Genomic DNA, 27,648 nt, shown 5'->3' with positions numbered 1-27,648 from the left:
ATTTTTCATAATTAGATGAGGCTGTCAACCTGCTGGCAAAGAGGGAAGTAGGGAACTCTTATTTTGAAGGCAGCACAGCGGAGAAATAATTGACAGAGCGCAGTAACCAATCAGGAGCAAGCAAGGTGGAATAGTAATGGTACTAGCAACTACTAATAGTAACTTGTCCTTTCTCACACAGTAAGTATCTCAGTTTCTTGCACAGTAACTCGGCCTCTCTCGCACACTATGCAGCAATTCAACCTCTCTCACACAATAACTCGCCCCTTCTCACATCTGTATACCCGTTTCCTCTCGCAATTTTGGTGAGGAAACTCTTGGCTTTTGTCCGGTTTTGCGCCTCATAAGTAATAAGCCCGGCCAGGACGGCGTTGTGGTCACAGAGGACAAGAGAGAAGATAGACAGGGAGGAGAGGGAGAAGCGGGAACTGCAGAGAAATGCTCGCGGGAGCCGACAGAGAGAAAGGCATATTTGGAGAGTGAAGATCAAAGAGGTGTGTGTTTGTATGTTTCTGCTTGTGTGCCGAAGTGTGAATACGCTTTGCTTATACAGGTGGTGTAAAACGGTGTAAAAGTGAAGTAAAAGGGGAAAGAGGTAAAAAAAAAAAAAAAAAAAAAAAAAAAAAGTCCTTTTAATTCAAGTAAGCTCAGCATCCACTAATCCTTCCATACAGATCCACTGAACTACTCCACTGGAGTAGTTGGAGGTTAAGTGTTTTGCTCAATGGCAACTCAGTGGTAGCTGTTGAGATCAAGGAGAACAGTATGCATTTACTTTCCCCTCCCACATTTTTCCAGCTGATTCTATTGATGGTTTCCAGTCAAAAGCCCATTTGTCTACCCTGTAGGCTACTGCCATGCTCAAAATTATAATGATAAAACAGTGGCATATCTATCTATCTATCTATCTATCTATCTATCTATCTATCTATCTATGTAATGAGAGGGAAATTTGGTATGTATTTAAGACATTTCCTTGTACAGTTAACTTACTAAAAATGTGACTATCCTCTCCTCAGGCCTGTTATAATTATAAAGTTACTTCATCTAGATACATGCTAGATTATGGCTTCAAATGTCTGGGTGTCAAGAGCAAACTTGAGTCTTCAGATCTGTCCTGATGGCAAATTGCAAAAATGACCGTTTCTTTAGTCCTCATTTGAATTCATTTGAACTTATTTGAATTCATATCGTTGTATACGTTGTTCCTCCCACTACAGTAAAGGTGTTGAGGTTTTGCGGCATTATTGAATTAATATCTGGCAGAGTGAAATGTCATTAACTCACACAATAGCACATTATTCAAATTTTGAAGCAGAACTGCTGTTACCCAACATCCAGATTTACAATTCTAAACAGCTGGGAATAGTGAGAAGCTCTCCCAATGTAGTAAATACGATGGTTTCACTATTTTATTGTATTTTATTTAAGTCCACCACGCAGAGGAATTGCACTTTAAGAAGACGTTGCAGTTCCAAAGAATAGTTAATCATTTTGGGAAATATACTTATTGTGTTTCTTTCTGGGAGTTGGGAGTGGTATCAATCTTCTCATCTAACTCTTAGAATGCAAACAAGCATATTTTTATATAAAACTGAACTATTCCCTTAAATTGAATGACTTGTGTTTTACATGATTTACTACAAATCACATCCTTTTCCTTAGAGTAACCATTTTTATAAACGTAACATTGAAACTTGAATTTCTAAATATTAATACAGATGATCTTTTATTTGTGTATGTTTTGTATGCTGGGCTGTAAATACTGTACTGTATAGAGAGAGAGAGATGATAAAGTGAGTATAATGACTGCTCCTGTCAGTGTTTTCCTCTGATCCTTTTTTGTGACGTCTTCATAATAATGAATTATGAAGAATTATGAAATTTCAATGAAGCACCTTTTGTATCAATAATGTATGATGTCGTGTGCTGCACCTCCCCACCCAAATGGCCTGGAAAGGTGCTGGAATATGGATTCATCAGTCTAAAATAAACAAGATAATACCTCAAATAAAGTACATGATGAACTTCTCTGCTCTCTGCCTTTTATACCAGTTGTAAGCAGAAGCAGAAATACTGGAACATAATAATCATTTCAGATATTTTGGGTCTACTTCCTACATGCTCAGTCCAAATAAACCACAGTGCAGTTCACTTCAAAGAGGATTGAGACCCGGAAATTTTAAATCCCGTATATATATTACGATTGAGGAGTAAAATGAGACAATAGTTAATAAGATAATCACATCGTAGAGAGATGTGAATAGGAAATGTGGGTAGACGGAGGTGAGAAGTTGAGGTTAAGTAGAAGAGATTGAAACAAAAGGACAGATGTGTGGCGATGAAGCTTAAGTGCGGGATAAAAAGGGAGATTAGGCCAGAGGTGAGGAGGTCTGGAACATGTCCAGAGAGAAAGTGAAATAGAGACGAGAGACGAGGAGGAAACCTCTCCTTCTCCCCATCTCAATGTCTCTCCATGCCGGTTCTGTCTGGGCACCTCTTCAAAATCAATTTAAGAAATTACCATTCAGCCAGAGTTCCGTCATTAGGATTTTATAATTTCATCTTCCTCCTCCAGTGCCTTTATCCCAAAGCCCCTCAGTTCATCTCTGCAGCACAACCCCGGTGAATAATTAACCGCAGCCGTGAGCAGAAAGATGATGAGCGACACAAGCGTTCTATCATTCACACACAGCCGCACACCTTCAGCGGCGGTGGCGGCGGCGGCGGCGGCGTGCTTTCAAGTCTCTGCCTCTGCTTCTATCTCTCTACGGTTTTGCTTAAATCTGACATACCATGTCTTGCTTGCACACTAACATGCCAATGCTCTGAAACACAAACACCAGTATTCACACACAAGCTCAGACATGCACAGACGCCTAAACACACCCACACCCACACACACATACACACACGCCCACGCACACTCACCTTATCATCTGCACACACACTTTCTCGCTGTCTTTCTTCTCTGCCCTTCCTCTATTCCCTCAAGGCATTTCAGCTGAGGAAGCAGAGGTAGGTGCAGGGGCAGGAGGAGTTTGAGACAGGGGGGGGGGGTGAGGTTGTGGGTAGGTTGAGGAGGCAAGAGCAGCACACCTCCCGATGTGACACAGCAAGTTGAAAAGCCTGTTCGTCAATATGAGTAGAGAGAGACATGCTGAGACGAGGGAAGCAGAGACCCGATCTGCCCTCTACTGCCTGCAGTGTCGAGCTCAATAAGCCAAAGTAGGGTGGGAGTAGAAAAGGATGAGGGAGCAACCGTAGGTGGGTGCTGGTTAGACATATGCAAGGTGCAGGTCTTAGCCGGGGCTTAGCCTTAAGACCAGATGTGGGAGAACGTATTTCCCAACAATCAATAGGAAAGCTCATTCGGATTCCTCTGCAATCTGGCCGTTTTCAGACCTCCGAGGCCAACTTACTCTTCGTGGAACAAAAAAAGCATTTATTCCGGTGTCATTTGGTTAATGAGCCCGTGGTGTGTAATATCCGCAGCAAAACTCTGACTCCTTGTACTCTGCAGACACAGGTCCAGTATTTCTCAAGGATGTGCGCTAATGCCGGGCCAAAGAATACATTACTGTGTGTCTTAATTCGCAGACTGATGCAATGCACACAGACAGGGCCAGAGAGATGATTTAAATTTATTCTAGTTGCCTTACTCCCATTTATGCATATGATAGTTTTTATGCTTGTTGCACGCTTGTTGTTATTTAACATCGGCTGCTCATTTCGTCGATGTCTCCAGGTTATCGTTTTAATTTATTTATGTCTTTCTTGTTCTACAAAGGGTTGTTGAAGGAGCATATTTGTGTGTGTGTGTGTGTTTTTTTTAATCTCACAGTAACAAACTTCGATTTTCTCCTTTCTTTTTTATAATGTACTACTTTGACATTGTTTAGTTATGCTAGTTTCATTTATTGTTTAATTTGTGCGGCTCTAGGAATGGCAATCTTTGCTTACACAATTAAATATCCCAACAATTATCGGATTAATGGTCATGACATTTTGTACATGTTCCCCTGACTATTCCTCTCGCAACACCAGCAAGATGACATTTGTGGCTCAGATACAGTTTGGTGCAGGCATTCAGCGTATTTATGAACTTTGGTGATCCCACTGAATTAGGGTTAGGGTTAGGATTAGGGTCAGAGATTAGGGTTATGGTTAGCGCCACTATTGGGTCCAGTACTTTGGTTTATCTATCGAACAATTTGGTCTTCTTTACAATAAGCATTACAGTCTCTCAGTGCTGCTAGTGCGGCTGTTGTTACTGTTAAAATGCAAAGTGCTGTTACATCTGTAGTCAAAAGTAAAAAAACAAAAAAAAGTTTGTGTCTATACAATAATAGAAACACTGAAGTAGTTCTGGCTGGTTCCACAACATTTGGAAAGCCTTCTAAGGGTAACTGATTGGTTACTGTCTCTGTCTGGAATCAGACCATTGCAGCGAAGGGAGACGGTGCCAAAAGAATAACGTTCCAAAAGATGTAATCTGGGAACAAATCAGTCAGGAGCTGCTGGCAGATGGCTGGCTTGTGCATTCAAATCACAACTCTCAGTTCTGATAGCAAGTTAGAGGAAACCAAAAGTAATAAAAAGTTGAAGTGTTGAATATTTATCATCCAGTTGGCTTTGTTTCTGTGAGTTGTTTTTTTTTTTTTTTCTGATGGGCAACACTTAAGAGGAATTCACGCATTTGCAGACAGAGCGGAAAAAATATGTTTGCTTAAAATATATGTTTGTCTTGATATTTAGCTGCCATCCTTTTTCGGCGTGAAAACAGGATAAGCCTCAGTGATGCTGCTGGTATGAGGAGAGATGTGGTTTTGTGTGTGTGTGTGTGTGTAGGTTTGGGTGACGTCAGCCTGACTGAATACCCTGCTCTCATATCATGTACAGTGTACTTCATCAACACTAGTTACAGTAATGTTAGGCATGTGGGGCAAATTGTCGGACACATTCGTTCGGACTGCTGCAAACTAGGTGGAATTTACGGATCGGAAGTACCACGCTATCATTCTTAATAACACACATTCCCCAAAGTGTTGACTAATTGGAACCATTAAAATCTTGACACCGGTGGTTAATTTGTTTCCTTGTGTTTTATAGCGATCATTTGTCCCATCGGATAGCTCTGATGAAACATGAGGCGATTAGGCCACTAAGTGAATCTGATGGAGCCGGAGCGGGTCGAGCGAGGCCCCAGCTAACATCTCACTCTTCCCAAAACCCCCAACATCATCAGTCGCTGACACGTTTGTCACGTGGAAATACTGGGGCTGAGATTGGCGTCCTCGTGACGAGCAAGACCTTTGTGAACGCTCTGAGACCTAAATGGGAGACTAGTCAGCTTGACCTTTCTGTGGAATCCTTGAGGAGAGCACAGCGAAATATCTTAATTAGAAAGAGATGGAGTTGCTAAGAACCCACATTGATCAGGCAGAAACCACAGTTGTGGAGACAGGGCCGGAGGGAGGGAGGGAAACATAATGCAGAGCTGTTGTCAGACAATAATCATGAATCATGTAATTCTGCTCTGGAATGAATAATGGGATGCCAGTCTTTTGCAAACTGGTTCTTAATACAGACACAGAGGACTCCAAGGCCAGAGGATGAGAAAACTCGGCTTTTACCCAAAAATATTTAATTTGATTCATTTTATTTTTCGTTTTTCTGTATATACACAAGGTACGGACTGGCCATGAGGAAGTTTAGGAATTCTCCTGGTGGGTTGGTCTTGTGAGAGCCAGTCTTTTCTCTCCAACCTTGGCATTACATAGCCTATTTAATAGTTCATTTTAGCTGCAGCAACACGACTGCTGCAATCCGTATCAGCAGGTAGCAGTTGCCATCACTACAAAAACCGAGGGCCTTGTTTTAACCACGCAAACGCAACGACAAGCGCAAGACGGTAGGTCTCTCGGCGCACGGACCGTGTGGGCGTCTCCATGTGCACCTTCTTCTTTGATTAATGTAGGCTATGTGCAGCAGTGCAACGTGCAAAAGAGCGGAGTGAAGATGGATATAGATCTGTGGGTGTGGTGATCATTAAATACTCTCTCAGCCATTCACATCATTGCTTTCATAGCTCTGAAACAGCTGAGCCAATCACGGTTAAAAGCGATAACGACAGCTCGACAAATGCAAAGCTTTCCTTCAGGAAATGTCTGGATGGTTCAGAGCGTCACGACATGAACACAAATCATCACAAATCTGGACCCAAAGACAGATTGAGTAGTTTTTTTCATCAATTAGTTACTAGAATATTGATAGAAATGAAAAATAAAGAAAGTGATTTGGTAAAGCCATTTATATGATTATATCGGACCAACACTATGAAACAGTGTTTACGCTGCAGTGTATTTTAAGGATAAAACATGAGACTTTACTTTTGCTAAAAAAGAAAGTTGAAAGCAGAGTATCAAGTTATAAAGGACCAGTCCGATGTGTGTAGAGGTGTGTGTGTGGTTATACTGTAGCAGCCCGGTGTCATCAGGCGATTTAATGAAGGTAAACACAGTGAACGGCTGTGCGTAACGGCACTGCGCACTGGTGCGGCACTTCTCAGAGGCTGCGGATTTATCAACATATCAGTCCTGCTGACTTCAGATGCTGCAGGGATTTAATGAAGTGAAGGAGAAGCTTTTCATACAGTATAAACAGCTGCGGACAGCAGATACTGTAAGAATCACCCACATTCATTTATAGATCTGTGCAACCACATTAAATGTTGTGCCGATTTTGATTAAAGAGCGTTTAATTGAAATAAATTAGTCATATTTTAAGCATTAATCTGTTGTTGCAGCACGTCTGCAGAAAGTAGCCTATTTAGTTTGATCCTGTTGATAAAATCACCAAATCAGCAGCGGATCGCCGTTGCATCACAAACAGATGTGTTTATGAGACGTCTGAGGTGTTTTTAGCAACGACATCTAGGACCAAATTTCCCCCAAAATACAACAACTGTCTTTATGCTGCTGTGTTTGAATGAACCTCCCACCTGTCTGCCCCTCTCCTCCCACCTGTGCACCGTGTGCTCCGTACTGGTCACCAAAATACTACACAGACGTGCAAAGCAAGTGTCAAGGTCAGGAAAATACCAAACAGTCGGAGTGCTGCTTTGGCTGGTTGTTGTACCTCCACAAAAATACAGCCCTTTTTTTTTTTGGCATTATAGCACATAAGGCGTATAATATTTGATACTGACTCCAGCATAAAAATGATTTGTTAAATACTTACTATCTACTACAATCTACACACACAGGTGAACATGGCTCTGGAAAGGGAAAAGGACAGAGGAGGAGGGAGCAGGAACCAGCACAGATCCAATTAGATTAGATCAAATTACAGGTACGTGCACTATTGAATGTCATTGTGTGACTGTGAAGTAAATTAGAGAACAATTCATCATTCAAGCCACATATATATATTTGCCTACATCAAAGTTGGACTATTCATCATGAATTTAATGAAAACAAGAATATTTGATGCTCATGTCAGTCCCAATAATGTCTGTTTCATGCATTTTTAACAAACAGATGATCCTGAGTCAGACAGGGGGAGTTTTGAGGAAGTCTTTGCAGGGACCTCTATGGAGACAGGTATGTGAGGCCAGCATCCAGTGCCACCGAACAATAGAATTTAAAAGTAATTGAATCATAGATACGTTTTCGCTCTTATGTGGTCTTGCTGATCGAATAGGTGATCATTACATTAATTCAACTTTGAATTTTTTGCTTTCTGTACACACAGACACGGGGAGGAAAACCTCGGATAATTAGTTTCATCGATTTACATATCAGCCTAACACAAGCAATACAAATCACATGCACAGACAGACACATTCCATGACTGAAAAGAAGCAGGGAGAATAAAAATCTCATATCGCCTGCCAACTTCTTATAAAAAGAGACAAAGAAGAAACACCTTGATAAGCACGTCTCTACTCATTAGCAGCTCTAGGTCAACTATACCATAAGTTACACTTCCTCATGACCTCTGAGGTCCCCGGGCTGTCCTCCTGCCATCTGCCTGCATATCCAATCAACAACAATCCTCTAGACGTAAATATCACTCATACAGTTTATATTGCTGACCTTAAACTGATACTGAAATACCCATGTGCTTCAGTGCTTTGGTTGTAGCGTGCATGTTGAAAAATGTTCAGTGCAATTTCTTAGAGCATAAAGGGACATCTCTTAATTTATCTGAAATTGCACCATCACATAACTTGCCAATTTACTCATTTTTATTCTGTGGACTGACTAATGGACTAATCGACATAAGTTTCAGCTCCAATGTGCATATTCATTTTTTAAAATTAACATTTTTTTTAATCAAACTTGACTCACACAACACAACCTCAGGGTAACCTTTGCAAATTGTCAGGGAATAATGTTTTTTCAGTTCAGTAAACATAAAAAAAAAATCCTATTTAATGCATGTTTTTTAATAGTTTTATAAAATATAATTTAGCTAGTTTATTTTAAGGTGTTTTTCTAGCTTGTTGTTTTCTACTCTAATGCGTTCTAATTGGAGAATTTTCTCCTCTACCTGCACTTTATCCCTGTTTTTTATTTCTGTATTTTATCGCTGTGTAAAATTATATTGTAAACTACTGTGCAGGCCCAGTGGGAATTGTTAGTGTCTACCCATTGAGCTTCAGTATACACACCCACAGTTTCCCCAGTGCAGTCAAGAGTGCAAAAATGTCGCTTGTAGCTTGTCAGTGCTATTGACAGAGACCTTGTAAAACTCACTGAATCCAGTGAAGCAAGCCACCAGTCAACCTCCAATTCACCTCCTTGACTCCTGTTGACTGTCTCTGATGTAAAACAGAGTGCTGGCACTGCACTTGTTTGACCAATACAACATGCTGTCTGTCTGCCGCTGTGATACAACTCGCTCCCTCGTCCAATTTCCATTCTGTACTTTGGATTTCTATCAACTTGCATCACTGTGAGTGACTGCTGTGATTGGGAATGTTAGCATTTCATTACCGTCACACTCCAATTATTGGCAAGAGATTAAGAGCTTTATAAGATACAAGAGATATTATTTGGCCTGGCAGCATTCAGAACAATAACCTAATGAAGGAGGACCCAGATGCTGCTGGTTTCATCAGACAACTCCAGAGAGTTTTGAGGTTAAAAAAAAAATAAAAAAAAGGTTTGCTATAAAGTTTTAGTGATTGTGAACAGACGGACAGGGAACGTTGTTGATATTGATCTGCTGAGGCTAAGAATAATGTTCAAAGGCATCAGGCTTCAGGGAGTAGGCTGGTCGGGTTTCAAGTGTAAACATTTTCAAGGAACAAATAGCCCGAAATGAGAGAAATCTAGGGAACGGGAGATGAGGGACAGTTAGAAAGCCGATGAGAAAAGAAAAAGGGAGAAAAAAGAGAACAATTTATGTGCTTTTTAAAAATTCCTCAAGCCATTCTCTTTTACTCTGTGGCCAACTCAGGATAGATGAGCGTGTTCGCTGGATGATGAAGCTTTTCAGCCTTGGTGGTGGCTGCAGTCCCCGTCTCTGGCTCTGACATGAAACTATGGGCAACAACCCCGGACCCACACTGCCAGAGCACTGTGTGGACAAGGATGAAGCACCCACCGCCGCTTTAGCTTCGGTTCCAGTAACAACACCCACATAAATGGCCTATATGGGCTTTTAATAAGTGTTTGAACAAACAGGCACTTGCATCTGCTTTTGTTTGATGTGTTTCAAGGGCATAGTAGTGTCTGTTTGGCAGAGCGAGCCTCCACCTGCCGAAATGCATTGCCGGGATGATAATAGCATTTGACTTCGATTGAGGGCTTTGTGACGGGCAAGGCGTGAATTGTTTCATCTTTGTTTATCAATGTTTTTCCCATGGTTTTCGGCTAATTGCAGAGCAGAATGGCTCGCAGAATGCCTATTAGTGCCGTGCTGAGTTGAGAGACAGGCCGGTGAAAAAGAAACTGCTCATCACGGAAAACAAGAAAAACCCACGAGCACTTACACACATTTGTATGTAGACGGATTCTCTTCTACTTTCTTCCGAGCGTGCACGACAGGCGCACGCGCACGGGCATAAAGACAACAGGCAAAGATAAGAAGGACTAGCCTTTTGTATTCAAGCCCACACACAGAAAAACTGAGCAGTACACGTGAGAGTACACCACTGCCGGGTGTGTGTGTGTGTGTGTGTCCTTGCATTATCTTCTGCCTGTTGGTGCTGGTGTTTAAGTGCTGCTGAGAAAGAAGGAAGAGAAAGAAAGAATAGAGAGAAGGAGGAAAGACAGGGAGGTGAGGTGAAGTGAGGATAGATAGAGGAAAGGAGTAATGGCAGGTGGGGAGGGGGGGGGGGTTGAGGGGAGAAGGGGACAGCGGAAGAAGGAGGGGAGAGGAGCCCTGTATCTCCACGGTCCCCCCTCCACAGCCCAGGGGCAGTGACACAGCAGCAGCTGTTACTGCCTTTCAGAGCCACAGTCATACGAAGAAACATTTATCCCCCCAGCAACCAGCAGCCGCTGTGGACTAATCAGTCCACCAGTCCTGGCCTCAGCCCCGGCCGAGGGAGTCTGACTTTTTTTTTCCCCCCTCATCAGGCTTGATCTGTATCGATGCTGATATACGCAATTGTTACTGCGCTCGCTGGGCTGAAACGCAGGACACACAGGCAATAATGTCCTACAGACGGGTCAGGTGGCCCCATACAGCAGGGTTAATTCCCCGCCATGGTGGCCACCCTCACGCACCTCACAAAGCCACCGAATTTGTGGAGGGCTGGCAAAAGCCGGTGAGTGACAGGAGAGAGGGGACCGCACGAGAGAGCGCGAGACACGGTCATTTGGCTCAGCGTTCTCTGTGTGTGTGTGTGTGTGTGTGTACATGTGTGTATGTCGGTGCGGTAATTAAATCTTGAGAGCCTGTGTTTTGGAGCACTGCGTATGAAGCCTAGACTAGCCTGGATGCTGACTCTGTGGGTCTGACTTAATTACAAGCAAACACACACACTGTAATTACACACAACCACACCTGCACAGCACCGCCAGCTCTGACAAAGGTTGTCCAAACAATGTTTTTTTACCGGAACAGTTTCAACTTGCTCTAATAAGCACACTTAGAGGACGACCCAATGACGTCCCCTCATTCTCCACTGTGTGTGCCTTCAGCTTTGGACAGCGCTTTAGCTGATATAACCTTCACTCTGGCTATTTTTGTCCATTAGCAAATAGATAAACAGTACAGGAGGATACTGTCAGCACAATATGTTGTGGCCATTATGATAATATTTTTATCCTCCCTGCTGGGTAAAATTTGTTACATATGTGCACATATAGCACGTTATTCAACTTACTGGACCACAACATAATCGACTTGAGAAGCATACAGCTGTGCAGAAAGACATATGGTGACACTTAATTGCATGTAGAGACACACAGCTACACTTGAGAACATACAAAGACCCACTTACGCTTTACACAATTCACAAATACACGTAGCTATATAGGCCCTTGATGTACACTTGGCACACAGTAGCAATAAGCTGTGTCTGACTGGTTTGCAAATCAGCTTGTTTTCCAGATGATCTCCATTCGTCTCGCTTCTTAACCAGTATGGCAGCGTACAGAAGGCCAGCAGAAGGCCAGGCCTTCTCGTCACACTGGGACCTTGATCTGAACCAAGCTGTCACTGGTAGGCACTATGAAAATTAGATTCGCCCCCATCTTTAGTAATGATTATGTAAACGGATTTTGGAAACAGTTATTTCCAAAATCGATAGGTGACAAGTTGAAGAGAGAAAGAATAAAAAAAACCCTCACTATTCTGCCAAGATAGTCCCTCATTTGGGGTTTTGATGATGACAGTGGAGACCTCCCATATCATCTCCAATCATTTATTCAAGTTTCCTTTACATTTGTCACCCGTTAGTAGCTTTCAATACGAGGCCAACACAACTCCAGAGCCAAAGAGTGGAAAATATCAAAAATGCTCATTTGATTTCCCTCATCTTGAGTAATGCTGAAATAAAACTTATTTACTGCACGTTATTTTCAAAATTGGAAACTGTTACACTAAATCCTAAGTTTGCACACATACAAGCACAAATCCCAGACACACACATATGCTCACACACATATCAAAGCAAAAAACCAACAACACATACTCTCCCAAACACATGCTCGAGTAGATTCCCACACATATGCACTGTACGCTCAAAAACAAGAAAAAATACACACACACACACACATGTCCACACATACACAAACATACACACACTTACCATCTGGACAGGTGCACATACTACTTGCAGTGATGATACAAGAGGATGGAAATGAGAAGCAAACACATGCATACATGAGCGAAACGTGTGCTACGGTTTATTTCCTGTCTAATGGTATTAGACTCCAGAAACAGGAGCACTACTGTGACGCCCTCGTTATACACGGAAGCATGTATATGCACATATGCATTCACAGGCAAACACATGCTGATAGATTAATGCGGATGCTTATTATGCTGACAGTCCAGCCGTTAAGCCGCCAAGGTTACGCTTGTTGTGAGCTATTTCCTGTAAGTGCTTTGGCAAAATGTGAAAATGTAAACGGACCATACATACATGCAAAAACACTTCCACACTTCCTGTGCCTGCCTGCTTGCCTGCCTGCCTCAAAATGAAGCTATTGAGATCTCTCTGTGAAAATGGGTTTAGATTCCTACTTAAAATCATTATAAAGGGAAGGAATGGAGTCTCTTTGGGATAATATGGTGTATTAATGTTTATGGATGCTTAAGTCCTTTAGAGCCTCCTGCTACAGTACATTACCTTGCCCTGTTCATTTTAGTGCATGATTCGGCTTCGGCCAAAGCTGCCACCAGTGCACCTCATAGCACATATATGCAGCTGCAGAGCAACAATAAAGTGCATGAATTAGATATGAGGTTGACATAGAGATGTAGCAGATCTGTTTGCTGTTTGCTTCACACAGCATCGCTCCCTTTGCACTGATCTGAGCAAACATACATACATACATAGATACATAGATGAACCACGATCATGGTCATATAGGTTGTAGCTACCACTGAAGCAACCTCTACGGAGTTGAATTTGACTTCTTCTTTGGATTCTATGTTGCCCTTGAATTTCTCAAAGATGACATTTTACTTGTGTACACATAGCATGCTAAAAAGTTAAAGAATTTTTCATCTGTCAGGAGTTATTGGACTCTATAGGATTCCCCAAAAGGCATCGTGGAGGAGGCTTTGATCCTCATGTTGCAAAATCAAATTTAAAGATAATAAAATTGAAAAGATCAGCAAGTAAATGCAATATGAAAAAAATCTAATAATCTAAACGTTTTACAGACTATATTTTTTATCCCAGAGGGGCTGGAACTTGGCCTCGTGCCCTCACTATTTTTAAAAAAAAAAAAAAAAAAAAGGTTAGAGACAGATCATGGTCATGGGTAAAATAACTGGCAGTTTTAAAGTCAGACGCTTTGCGTGCCCCAACATCGACCCCGACCTCCTCCACGGAGGATTAGCTGCAGTTGAACAACATCACGCTACCTCCACATTTGCTTCTAAGAGAGGAGATTCATTATTCACACATCAATGTTTGAATTAAAATGTTAAGATTCAGGAAAGATGGTGGATATCTTTCCTGAATCTTAACCATGTGTTTTGGCTGCCTTAACCCCAACCAGACCTTAACCGTAATGTATTTCCTATAACGCCGCGATTTCCTTAAGCTTAATCACACTGTAGTCGCCGTGGTCAAACACCGTAAGAAATGTGTATTTTAGAACGTTGACACTGGGCGTAAAGAAAACATTGTCATCGAACGTAATCCGGGGTTTTTGCAGCATAGTCCATATCCATCTTCTTGTCATGTGATAGATACATGCTGTCCATGCATGAATATATTCATGTTGGAAGACTGAGCTACAGACATGAAGCGGTGGCTCTGAAAAAGACAAGACTCCTCTCTTCACTGCTAGCCAGGCCACTCCACTTCAGCTGATTGATTTCCCATCAGTTCTGTATCCCTGATAACTGCATGCCTGGAGGGCTGCAATGGCTCCAATATTTCACCACTATATACCCGCACAGCCACGCTCTGTTTAAAGCATGTTTTTCAATGTGTGCAAGTGTACGTGTGTGTGTGTGTGTGAAAGGTGTGGGTTGGTATATGAGTGGCTGTAGTTTAGGTGTATGTGTGGATGAGTGTGTGTGTGTGTGTGTGTGTGTGTGTGAAACAGCACTAGTGGATTGCTATGGTGACATTTCTGCATGTGAGGGAGAAGGTTTGCATTCTGCTCCTGCTACAAGTTTTTTTTTTTTTTTTCTTGTCAACAATCCTCCACTGAAGTAAATTAGTTGAGCTAGTGGCAAGAAAATACCAACAGTCAAAACAGAGATAAGGAAAAATCTTTAACCACCATGCAGATGCAATTTTTATTATACCATAACACCTTCCTGTTTCACTCAACCCTGGCAGTGATTGGTCAAGAAACACACTGGCACATTTGTTTTCTCTTCTAGTAACGCTCTAAGATTTGAAGTCTTTGATTTATAAACGTCCGGTGTAGCTGCTGCACCTCTGCTTTATGAGATGTTGAACAGATTGCCAAATTGCCCTCCAACGGAGAAAGTGCCATTTAGGGCAGCAATGATTTTTTTTTAAAGCAGGATCTAATCATGCATCAGTTCTTTCTGTGTTAGTGCGGTACAGACAGAAAGATAAACTTCTCATCTTCCATTCAGGCCAATTTGCTTCTCCGTGGGAATAACAGCAGTCACCGAGCTCTAGCTGTGACCCTTACCCAGTTACCTTTCCGATTTGTATTTCATTCAAAACCACCATGCACTTTTCTGTGCACAATATTATCTCTGAAGGATGCTGCAGACAAAGTATTTGAAACAGCTGGATAATCTAAAGGCCTTTAATCTATAATAGAAATACACTCTGTCTGTTTTCTCCCAGATAAAACTGCAGAAATGTGTTTGCTGCTGTCTTGTTACATATAAAATGACAGTTTTTCCTCCTAGAGTTCTTTAAGCTAGGCTCGGATAAAAGCTTGATTAACACTTTAAAAGCCAATGAATTTTCTGTCTCCTCAGGGAAAACCGTTAATTGAATGGGGCTTGTGTGTGTGTGTGTGTGAACACTATACTTCCTTGCTTGGTTTTGACAACCTTTTCGTTTGTAAGGAAGTATGTCGAGAAATCAAAGAGGTATATTTTCTCAAGACCTCAATTCTTTTAAATGTTATAAATGTAATGCCAGAAAGAGCATTACACTATATTAAGTTCTGTGTTCTGTGACCAGTCCTATATGTTTACTGTTTACTGATGAAGTTTAGTTTTGTGATCCTGGGTGCATATACTCTGTTTGTGTGTGTGTGTGTGTATGTGTGCGTGCATTTGCATGTGTGGTGATTAGAGAGAGGCAAGCAAGCAAGCAAAGTGCTGCCAATTTTTTTTTTTTTTTCCCCCAACTGCTGTGCTTACATTAGCATAGATCATGCAGCAATCCATAATACATGGCTCGTTAACAAGGTTGGTATTTTTGATCCATAATTAAGGAGTATATTTTCAAAGAACTTCTAGGGTTAACATGCGATGGCTGCAGGCTGCTCTCTTTTCTGCCACTCCCAGGCCACGTTATTGTACAGTATGGTTGCTATTGATTCGCTTTGCCATTTGGCTATTGATTGGAGTGGACTCCATTATGTCAGTGAGATTATAGCCCTCCAAAGCACAGTGATTCTGAAGTGGAAAACCAGTGGCTGAGAACGGATGAGATGAGCTGAGTGCTTACTGCATCAGATGCAAAAGCAGCTGTGTTTCAGCTAATGACATAGAGCAAACCACAGCACAAGCACAGAGCCACACAGCTTAGTGTAGCATGGCACAACCTTGCCCAGAAGAGTACAGCCGAGCACAGGAAAGACACAGCGCTTTCATTTCTCTAGTTTCTGTCCGCGCCAAAAGGGAGCTATAGGAACGAACAGGGGATCGAATAATCACATTGACTATTCCAGACGTGCAGATTTTTTATTGGTGTGGCTCATCGCGGCCTAATATTCTCTGTGATAGCCATTGCCTCCCAGATTGTCTTCAGTTGATCATTCAAATTGACCACAATTCACTATGCGGCGGGTTGAGGGGGGAGGGGTTTCGGAGGCCTGGGATGATTAGGAAGGGGGTTGTGGAGCGAGGAGGGCGAGTGGGCGTTGCACTGCCTCAGCCTGCTCTGTTGCTTTCCGACCGACCCATCATGTATTTATAGCAATACTGAATTTAATTGCGTTTCTAGCAGGGGCCTGACTTTTAAGAGACCCATAAATGGAATTCCAGGCATGCAGGAACATGATCCACAGTACAATGAGCATGCGAAGTGCGCACTCATGAAAAGCAACTCGGTTTGCAATCTGTGTAATGCGAAAATCTGAAGCAGAGCCCATCAACCTGATGTGTTTTGGATGCCAATGAGGGCTTGTAACTGCTGACCCTAAAGTTGAGGACTGTGCCATGTTTTTCAATGAGGCACGGTCTAAAACCGGGGACCAGCACGGTCTTAAACTGGGGACCAGTTAAGAGGTAAGCCTCTGGGTGGCAAATGACTGTTAAACCGGGCTCACTTTTATGGTACAAGAAATGCCTCGAGATAAATGCCCTGAATCCAATGTCTCGCTTGCCCTCCAACCCTTTCTAACTAGACAAAGGCAGTTTAGAGAGAGAGGTAACAGGCAATTGTGTGGCTCGCCCTCTGTAGGGCCACTATTCAAATTCAAATTCATGGTCTGTTTATTGGATAATAAATTGAGCATGAAAGATTAATTTGCATTTAGTTCATCATCCCCATGATATAGAGCAGCAATTTCTATACAGTGGAGGCCAGAGCTTAATAACCCAGAGGCAGAACTGGCATATCAATATGTGCTTTCTTTCTTTCAAGGACACTGGAGTGAAGCCCCGTGGCAACATCTCCGCTACAGTATGATTCACACTTCTTGCTTCCTCCCACTAAATTCCTGTCACTCACAGTCTGAGCCAACATATCAGACACACTTAACGCCGAGCTGAGAGTTATCACACATTCAGTGTAATCAAAATCCTAATGAACATCATTAAAATCAAGGCTTTAAAAAGCGAGGCTTTCATCACTGTGGGTTTACACAGTCAGGGTGTGTATGGGTGTGTGTGTGTGTGTGTGTGTGTGTGTGTATGTGTGTGTGTGTGTGTGTGTGTGGTAAGGGCTATCAGAGCCAGTTAGAGCGCCGCAGGCAAAAAGCATGGGGGTCACCTCTTATTCAAAGCAGGCCTGACATGGGCATTTTTCTTCCTTTACATTCTGAGAATTAATTTCTTGGTGCAAAAGAGCTGCAGCAGACACTTCAAGCGATGCGTGGAGCGAGCGAGGAACGGAGGCTGGGTGGCAACATCAATTTCAAGCACCCGTCTGGTAACCGAAAGGTCACATGTTTAATCCCAGCAACAGCTAATGTGCAGCTGGGATTACAAGGGTGTAAAATAAATAAATCTTTTAATATGACAGTATTTGCCAACACTTGACACATTAGGGTTATGCCTAGGGATGCAACTAATGATTTTTTTAATTATTGATTAAGATGCTGATTATTTTCTTGACCAATTGTTCACATAAAATATCACAAAAGGGTGAAAAATGACCATCACAATTTTCTGAAGCTCAAGGTGACATCTTGTTTTGTCCAAACAACAGTTCATGATTAAAAAATGATCAGTTTTCTATCTAATCACAAAGAAAAGCAGCAAATCCTCACTATTGAGGAACTGAAACTAGGGCATGTTTGGCATTTTTGTTTGAAAAAACGGAATTAAAATGATTAATTATCAAAATGGTAGCAGATTAATTTTCTTTTGCTCGACAAGCAATACATCAAATAATCATTTCAGCTCTTCTTATGACTGATGATTGACATGACAGTATTACTTCAAATGTCTGTATATATTTCATAGTCATAGTCAAACCCAAGCATCCAAGACATTGTAAGCATTTTAATGGATAATCAACTGCAAGATCAACTTTTGGACTTGATTAAAGACATGGCAGATGCCACACATGCAGCAGCCACGCTTCCTGTTGAAGTGCCATTGTGCAAGAAACTGAACCCACAGGCTGCCCACTCATTGTAAATCACTTTGGATTAATGGCAAATATATAAAACAATAAATAAATAAATAAAAATGTATTGGCTAAATGGGAGGAGCGCCTGTCTCTTGCTCATTATCAGATAGTCACTGTGAAATATTGTTGGGGTGAGAAAGCTCGAGGTCGTGAGGGTTATATATTTTCTTAGTGACTCCTAGCTGCTGGCTGCATGCTGTGGGGGTGGTGTGTATGTGCGTGTGTGCTTGTGTGTGTGTGTGTGTGTGTGTGTGTGTGTGTGTATGTGTGTGTGTGTGTGTGTGTGTACCAGGAATTCCTTATGTTGTGGGGACATAAATCTGTTTACACAATCCCACATGTTGTGGGGAATTATTAATTTTAGGGTGAAGAAGTTAAGGTTAGTTTAGGGTTATGTTAAGGTTATGTTAAGGTTAGGGTTAGGCAAGTGGTGGTTATGGTTAAGGTTAGAATAGGTCTCCAGGAAATGAATGCAAGTCAATGTAATGTCCTCTGAAGTGATGGAAACACGACTCAGTGTGTGTGTGTGTGTGTGTGTGTGTGTGTGTGTGTGTGTGTGTGTTGTTGTTGGTGGTGGTGGTGGGGGCCTCAGAACATGGGCTGATTTTCCGCGCAGACCGGAGGCACGAGCCGCTGCTGCCTGGGCACGCGCTGACTCTTCAAAATTAACAGCTGCCTTAAATAAAAACTGACAAGAGCGAACGTACCGCTCTCTGTATACCGAAACATAGCAATAATTAAAAAGATATTTACAATAACAATATTTAGCGATTATTTGGGCCTCCTTTGCCACATCACACCACATGAATACAATATTAGTGAGCTGCTAGCGCACAAATATACTCGTTTAACGCCGAGAAGAGAGGCGGGAAGAGTGTTAGGAAGTGGCAGCACTGATAAAATAACCTTTGAACTTACAAGCTAACAAACTGGTCTGTTTCTGCTCTAAAAGAAAGTGAAGTGAATTCATCCAAACCTGGACTATTCCCATTTGTAATGTCTGGCTTTTATATCCATCCTGTCTCCCGTTCTCTCTCTCTCCCCGGAGCAGCGTTGAGACAAGTCGTAGCGCGTTCAACATATGGTGGAAGAGTGATTTTTTCCCCCCCTCCACTATCATTAAGACACAAGCTAAAAAAGCTGCTGTTCAACTCCTCTGGCTTACCTCCAGTGTGCGGTTAGACTCTGTCCAGGGTGCTGAAGAGGTTAGTCTCTGTCCAAGGTGCTGAATATCATCGCAGGCTCCGGAGAGGCTTTGTAAATCCGCTGCGAGGAGGCGCCGAAAACGCCGGGTCCAACAACTGCTGTCGCCGTCAAGTTAGGCTACGTTAAAGCAAATCCCATTCCCAGCCGCGTGTCCGACACAACACAGACAGCACGAGCGACGGAGCGACACAGAGCGAAATGTATTCAAACTTAGGAATGCAAAAATAAACGGTGAATCTTAAAAAAAAAAACCCAGCTGGCTATGTGAAGCCGCTTTGACAAGTGCAACTGCTGAGGCTTCTTCGCTAGTTGCTTCTTCCTCCGGATAGGCTCTCTCTCTCTCTCTCTCTCTCTCTCTCTCTCTCTCTCTCTCTCTCTCTCTCTCTCTCTCTCTCTCTCTCTCTCTCTCTCTCTCTCTCTCTCTCTCTCTCTCTCCCTCCCTCCTATTCTCCACGCTCTATCAATCACTATTCAATCCAAATATGTGAGACTGACAAGAAGGAAACCAATAGCTACAGTATCCTATAGGCTACAATAGACATGAGTAAATTGCTGCCAGTAGTTAAACAGAAATCATTTGGCATTAGCTTTATTGGCAGTGATGTGATAAAGAAACATTCGATTTGATTTAATTCAATGCGACTGTGCCAAAAAAATAAGTCCCTCATGCATTTAAGCTTTAAGATGAACACACTGGTGCATTCTCTCTCTCTGTGTTTCTCTCTCTCTCTCACTCTCATACACACAGACACAGACACACACACACCAGGAAGTGAATTGAATTTATGGTCAATTTACTTATGTAGAGGGAACAGCCATCTGTTTCAGGCACCTCCTGCCCTGTCATTTTGTGTGTGTTTGTCTTTTGTTTTTAGCAGAGCAACAGTTTCCTACAGACAACTCCTTGGCAAATGACAGTCAGCAACACTCATGGAGGGATTAGTGTTGAAAGAAAGGAACTAATGTGATAATTAATTTGGGAATGGTGCCATCTATGAGAGTGTCACACAGCAGTACCTGGTTAGCAATATTAAAAGAATGAGTGATGTCATAGAAGATTAAAATACCATAATGTAGTGTCAGGTCATTATGAGCTCACACAGAAGGTCTATATGGGAACAGCAATACTAGAATGGTTCTATAGGAGAAAAGTATAGGCACTGATAACCCACAGACTCTCAGGAAGTCATTGTATATTATTAAATGCAATACAAAGCATGATCAAGTCACAAATGGATCAGAGTCAAAGCATAAGATATGATATAATCTATATTACATGACACCATAAGACATTAAAATGCCATTATGTAACATAAGGTCATAAGATGAGAACCATCATACCACATTATAAGTGGATATCATTTAGCAATATTATCTACAGGCTAGCAGCTCCGTGAAAATGTGTTTAGAAACAGCTGTGTTTGAGCTAAATCCGAACGCCAGCATGCTAACATGCTCACAATGAGAATGTTAACAAGCTGATGTTTATCTGGTATGATGTTTGCAATGTTCCCGTTCTTAGTTGAGCACATTAGCATGCTAACATTTGTTAATTAAACATAAACTACAGCTGAGGCAGAATGTTGTGAGGCTGCATTCATACCAAAAACAGCCCTGTGTTGCCTCATGTGCCATGAGACAATAAATTATGATCCAAGAATTCCATCTGTTAAAGCCGACTTACAAGTTTAAAGGCTTATCGGATGCCAAAACACCAAACAGTTATTCTAATGCTCACAGACAGGATGTTACAACTCTGAAAAGTAAACACAGAACTAATTTATCTTTCATTGTGAAGATGGCAAGGTTAAAGGTGCAGACACACTCGATCCATTGACGGATGTCAAGTCGATGGATCCTATTCATTTTGTATGGAGAGCAGGAAATCCAGCTGCGCAGTGCATGATGGATATGGCATGGCGAGTTAACTGACTAATCGCTGTATCTGAATTTGCATCATCACAACTTGACCTCAACTTTATGCAAATGAGTCTGTCCAGCACAACGCACCCAGCTCATGAAACTCAGATCAAACTGTCAAACTAGGCAGTGCTGATCAAGATTCTGTTACTGCATTGCCTATTTTTTCCCTCAAATGTTTTCAGAAACATAAATTAGTGTACTGTTTTAAGTGTAATATGAGAAAGTTTGTGACCAGGCTGCCATGTTGAAAATGGACAAGGCAAACCCATGCACCGCCCAACTTGCAGTACATCAACCACCACGTCACCACCAGCCAGAGCGTTTAGTGGTCTAGTGCGTCCAGATGCATCCTCACCGCAGTCTGTGCATCTGCACCATAACAGTTGAATATGTCATTCACAAAGGAATGCACACTTGCATGTATGTGATTGGCCAACGTGGCACCTTAAAGGATGACATCACATTGCGTGGCATCAACAGTTGAACCCGGTTCAACTTTTTTGCTGGATGACCTTGTGTTGTTTTCCCGGAACCCTCTGCGTTGGCACCCCCTCTTCATCAACATACCGCTCCCATTCAAATGAATGAGATGATGCAGAACTACTGTCAGTCTGAACGCAGCCTTAGTTTTGCAGTTATTTGGTCACAAATCAAAATCTTGGACAAAGTAAAATATTGATGAGGGAGCAACATGTAAAGTCAAAAGATCACCAAAGTTGCTTTTCATAACAATTCGTCCTGAGGGTCGGAGGGGATTAATGTGTGTACCAAATGTCATGACAATCCATTTAACATTCGAGAGAGGCATTTCACTAAAAACCAAAAATGCCAACCTCATGGTGGCGCCAGAGGAAATATCAGGAGGATCACCAGAGTCAGTAGTATTCATCCTCTTGGTACCATCAATGCCTGTACAAAATGTCAGGGCAATCCATCCAACAGTTGTTGAGATATTTCAGTCTAGACAAACTGACTGGCCATCCCTAGAGCCAAGAACAATGTTGCTGAAAAATGTACAGACAGGTAAAATCACTAAACCCACTATTACCAGAACAGAGCATGAGAACAGAGGAATATTATCTACATTACATGATACTGTAAGACATTAAAATCTTATCATGCAGGTCATAAGTTCACAGCTGACTATCATGGATGCATTATAACTGGTTATCCTATAGGATAAAAACAGATAAGGATACTGACTTGCTGACAAATAACACAGACAGTGTGAGTCTCTATAGAGATATTGCATTTTACACGATGTCATAGAGGATAAAAATCTATTCAAGTACACTGTAAAGTCATAGTTGAAGTACCATACACAGTCTATAGGCTGGCTACGTCCCTGTAGAGGTATAACAGGAATATTGTTGTGTTTTGTCACCAGGGACTTGGCTGCCCCCTTCCCCATAGACGAGAGGAGTCTGCTCAGTCTCATTAGCTTTCAAAACCACATCCATATAGAGTGACTGCGCACAGCTACTTCAAATCAAGTAGGCACAGAAAAACCCTCCTGCACTCGCTCGTCATTTTAAAGTTATTCAGAAGCCACACATACCGGCATCACATTAAAAGTAATTTTCAATGATTAGGGTTTTCATGAGCCAATCAGTGCCGATTAGACTCGGGGATAGAAAGAGATGTGAGGTGACTGTCTGAGTGAGCTTTGATGGGGGAGATCAGAAGGTTATTCCTCGGTCTGAGTCAAAGTGAATGTAGGATGAGAGGTGTTAAATATTGAGGATCCCCCCCCCCCTGTTAGATCTCTGGCTTCAGTCTCAGTGTTATGTAATGATTTTTCTCAGGTTTTCGGGGTGTGGAAAAGATTGTGCTCTGGCTGCCAAGGAGGGGAAGTTAAGAGTGTGATTCATGCTTTCATCATACAGAGGTGAGGTACCACAGTCCACTGTAGCTACCTGTGTTAACTCCAGCAGAATTTAAAATGGCTGAGAAAACGATTTGAACCACAAATTTTCTTTACTGAGCCTTCAACAAAAGAAAGCAGCGGTTGTATCACAGTATAAAATATACTTAAAAAATCCATTTTTAAACAACTCCAACGCATTCTTGCGTGTAAATCAATTCACAACATCACATAGTGGAAGATCCAATTAGTGGAATTTATCTCTGGTTTCTTTATTATTATTACTACAATTAGTCAGCATGGACTGATTCAGAGTTATTATGGTGACACACAATACACCCAAATAGATATTTGTGTGATTATAAAACATAATCCGATTTTTACAAAGCAGTGTGCACACAGCTAATAAAGACATGGAGAAGGTGACATCAGCTTTGACTCTGTAGCCCATAAACCCATCAGTTTCACCACCAGTACAACAGGATTAAGATTACAGCATCTGTTGCCTAATCTTTGTCCAACATAAAAACAAGTGGATTAGGAGGCGCAAAGGTGAAGCCCAAAGCTGTAAGTAATTTTAGCCCATAATGCCTTATATTTTATAGTGGTAAGTAGCTCTTTTTAACAGCTCTGCTAACATAGCAATGTGCTTTGTTTGTCAGATTACAGATTGTGTGAGTGAACGTATAAGACAACAAATAGTTTCTAACTGAGCAGCTAGTGGAGGGAGAATTCAGATCCGTTACTACTTAAAAGTAGTAATACAACAATGTGAAAATACTTCAAGTAACTTACTTAAAGGATAGGTTCACAGTTTTACAAATTTTTCTTAAAATAATAGCCAGGTGCAATAGAAAACAACACTTTGTCTTGAAGCAACAGCTAAGTATATATTTTGATGCTGCCTAGCAGTTTGTAAAATGTACTATAACTATAAAGTATCACTGTAGTATTTTGTTCTTCATAGACTTTAGAAAGACTGATCTACCAGGGAGTCAACAAGCTGCGATTATATTCACACACACTTGTCGACAAGACTTACATGTCTTTATTTTGATCATCTAAAAAAAAGTCCTCAAAAGTTCTTGGATTGAAAAAGCATTTTACATCTCAAAATCAATTCAGTGTTCATCATATTTTCAAATTTCTTTCTTTTTTTCTCTAAGACTGAAAGTTGAGCCTGGTCATGCAGACTCAAATTCTATTGATTTCAGTTATCCACTTATTTCACTGCTAGATTGCTCCTTTTGTAATTCTAACTAGCATACAAAAGTATTTAACATTAACTAAATGAAACAACTGAAATAAATATTTTTTGGGGGAGTTTCTTTGAAATAATGACTTGGATGGATTTTTTTTTGTTTGTTTTGTTTTCTTCAGCAAATGTGCAGCTTTTATCGCACAAAGTCAGTTTAAATTTCATCACAATTTACAGAAGTTGAGAAGTTTCTCCAAATAATGGAGCAGTTGCATCAGTTTGAAAATTTATTCATTGTTACTCTTTACAAGTCACCGCAAATGTTTTTTTCTTCCATAGTCTTATTCAGAAAATAATGAGGAATGTATTTTAGTGTTTGAACAATTATTAAGTATTTGTTTCTCAAAAGCAACAGAGTACTGTACTGTATGTGTAAAAGGACATGACTTTAAATTTATTGTCAAAATACATAAGAGATTACGTCTGTTTTAGTAAAATAATAAAGTCTCCTCATAGCACAGGCATTGCCCCTCAGGTTTTTTCTTTACATCAATTTCTTTCTCTGCACCATAAAACTGTACAGAAGCTGTAGGCCCTACTTATATTTGTGAGTTCTGCAGCAAATGTGCATTTTTAACGCCTGATGTACACACCGCAACAGCTGCAAGTGACCCTCCAGTGACCGGAAGCGTTGGCCGTGGTCTCCCCTGGCCTGGCCTAAATTTTCTTGGGCATAGAACTTAGGTTGAGCCCTCGGGAGCCAAACAGAAACTGGTGTAAATGAGGTTAGCGTTTCAAGTCACTGTGTTTGTGTGACCAGAAGCTAGTTCCACAGTTAGTTCCACAGTTCCAGTCTCTACCCATCTGCCACTGACCCTTGTTTTGCCAAAAGACCAATTGCAGTTTGTTGCTGCCAGATTAGTCTGTGGTGACATAATGATTTTGTCCCACATAAGGGTGATTTGACATGCTCTGCTTGCCTGTCTGTTGCTTGCAGGCAGTGCTCCTCAAATCCCAGCACTCTGCCTGTGCCTCATTACTGTCAAACACATCAGGAGATGGTACCTCCGTTTAGTACACATTAATGCGTTTGCATATACGTGACACCACCTCCACGAAAAAATTCCTTCAGTAATACGTGTCACAGTTTCTGTTTTAATGCACTTCTTATTGGGAGTCTGCTATTTGTTCTCATCTGCATGATTTCTACTTGCTATCCATTATTCATGTTTTCTCCACACAGACACACACACACACACACACACACACACACACACATACACAACTTGCTTTTTCTCGCTTTCAGGCTTTTTCTCATGTTAAGTTTTTATTTTCCCCCAGCTTCCCTTCTGTGTTTGCTCTGAGCTGTGCTTTGATGTCATGTTGCCGGCCCAGCCCAGCTGTCTGGACCAGGTGACTTGGGAATTATCTTGAGTTCCTTAATAGCAGTTTGATACTTTAAATTCAGTTGAACTTAAACACTTTTTCATGTGAAATATGCTATATACAAATCACAGCTTATTCCCTGTATTGAGGATTTGGACATTTTTAACCAAATCTGAGTAGAGTACTTAATAAAAAAAAAAGTCCACTTATCCCACTTTCAACCTTTTAAATGCTTCTGATATTTTACCTTTTGGCTCATTAAAATCGATATATACACCAAATATCACTGTGGAGTGATTTTTTATACAGAACCCTTGTGATTATGGATTCCTAATAAGGTACTGTAAGATGAAACTTTAATGATCCCCATGGGGAGATTGGGCAGTGCAGTGAAACAAACTGCAGCAATGCAGTGTACGTAAAGAGGCTACAGCACTCTGCTTCTTGCTTCTCACAGATACATAATGAACATAAGTACATACTTTCAAGCGTAATGATGTAAAATGTGGGGAATATGGATTTGTGCTGAACACAGCCATTTACAGACTCTAGTTTGGATGTCCATTTGCTTGTACCTCTCATTTTACCTCCACATGAACCCGTTTCATGTTTTTTTTATCCCTTATCAGAGGAGTGATAGAGAAAGAGAGATAAGAACAACAAGCAGAGAGGGAGTAAATTCTTCCAGATAACAGTAGCAGTACTGTATGTAAAGTGTGGGCTGCTGAAAAATGCTCTTATCCTCCCTTCTCCTTCCATATACACCTCCTCCTGCAACCCCACCCCCCCCTCCCCTCCCCCTCGGCCTTGTGCATCTCCTCACTTTCATCTGTGCTGCACTGTAAACAGAGCTTCTTACCATTTCAAAGCTCATACCTGTAATGTCTCCTCTCTCTTTCCTCCCATCTGCAGCGATGTCAGGGCCAGGCAGCGCTGGGAGGGACAAGGGCGGCAACACGGCGCACATACAGCGGGTCTCGACCTGAGTGCACAGGTGGTGGGATTTGGCCAGGGGTACATAGTGTATGACGGATGATAAAGGACCGCAGTAAAGGACGGAGACAGTCCAAGTAAAGGAAAAATATGCATGAAGTATAAAGGATTATACGCCATGCAGTACAGTAGATTAACAATGAGCTGTATTTGAACTAGCGCATAGTCTGACACATGTATCCTTAGCTTGTTTATAGTAAATAAATGTGTAAATGTGGGAGGATTTAAGTGAAACACACAAGGAAGTGGCTGCGTGTGGTAAGGCATTTGTGTTTGTATTTATTAGGCAGGCATTTGGCATTTGGAAGCCAGCAAGGGGCTTTGAAGCATATTGTGTGTATCCCTCTGTGTGTGTGTGTTTATGCGACCGCCTCTGCGTGTGTGTGTGTGTGTGTGTACTGATATGCGAGTGGAGGTGGTGAAGTGCATTAAGAGCCTGCCTGGCAGTCTCTGTGGAGAGACAGGGGGCCTGTTCCAAGATAAAACTAGACTTAGATCAGCATGTTGAGTTTTTGGCAGAATTAGCTCCCGGAAAAAAAAAAGTCATTTGCATATTGATTGTGTATCTGATAAAGCTTAATGTAAAAAAGTAACATTGTTTATTACCACCGAGGGACTAATATCAGCTCTTGTGGCACATATGGTTTCATGAATAAGAATCCTTTGTTGCAGAACTAACTTTGGCTGTGAGTAAATTTGATGGCTTACCAACTTTAATCCTTATTCATATTTATGGTCTGTTGTTTTATGTTTTTTTTCCCCATTTATTTCTTATATACATGTTTTGGCAAGATAAGCATTTCTTGTCCTATGCTAATAAAGCAAATGAAATTGAATTGCAGGGATGAATTGAATGGATGTGTAGGATGAGAGCGAGAGTGAGAAAAGGGGAGGGGGGGTAGTGAGATTAGAGCG

General features: G+C 41.5%; 1 protein-coding gene across 2 annotated transcripts in view; it reads right to left on the bottom strand.

The window, feature by feature from the left end:
* The window catches only part of tmem121ab (transmembrane protein 121Ab), a 42,043-nt gene extending 22,385 nt beyond the window's left edge, over window positions 1-19,658 (bottom strand). For both annotated transcript variants that reach the window (XR_006092056.1, XM_042390311.1), the window contains exon 1: window positions 19,329-19,658. The gene's annotated coding sequence lies outside the window, so the exon portion shown is untranslated. The remainder of the gene's footprint in view (window positions 1-19,328) is intronic.
* Window positions 19,659-27,648: the final 7,990 nt, after the last annotated feature.

This window comes from Thunnus maccoyii, chromosome 17 (assembly GCF_910596095.1).
Source record: "Thunnus maccoyii chromosome 17, fThuMac1.1, whole genome shotgun sequence".
In the NCBI taxonomy this organism is placed as follows: domain Eukaryota; kingdom Metazoa; phylum Chordata; class Actinopteri; order Scombriformes; family Scombridae; genus Thunnus; species Thunnus maccoyii.
The sequence above is the reverse complement of the archived record's forward strand: the minus strand, read 5'-3'. Positions and strand labels throughout refer to the sequence as shown.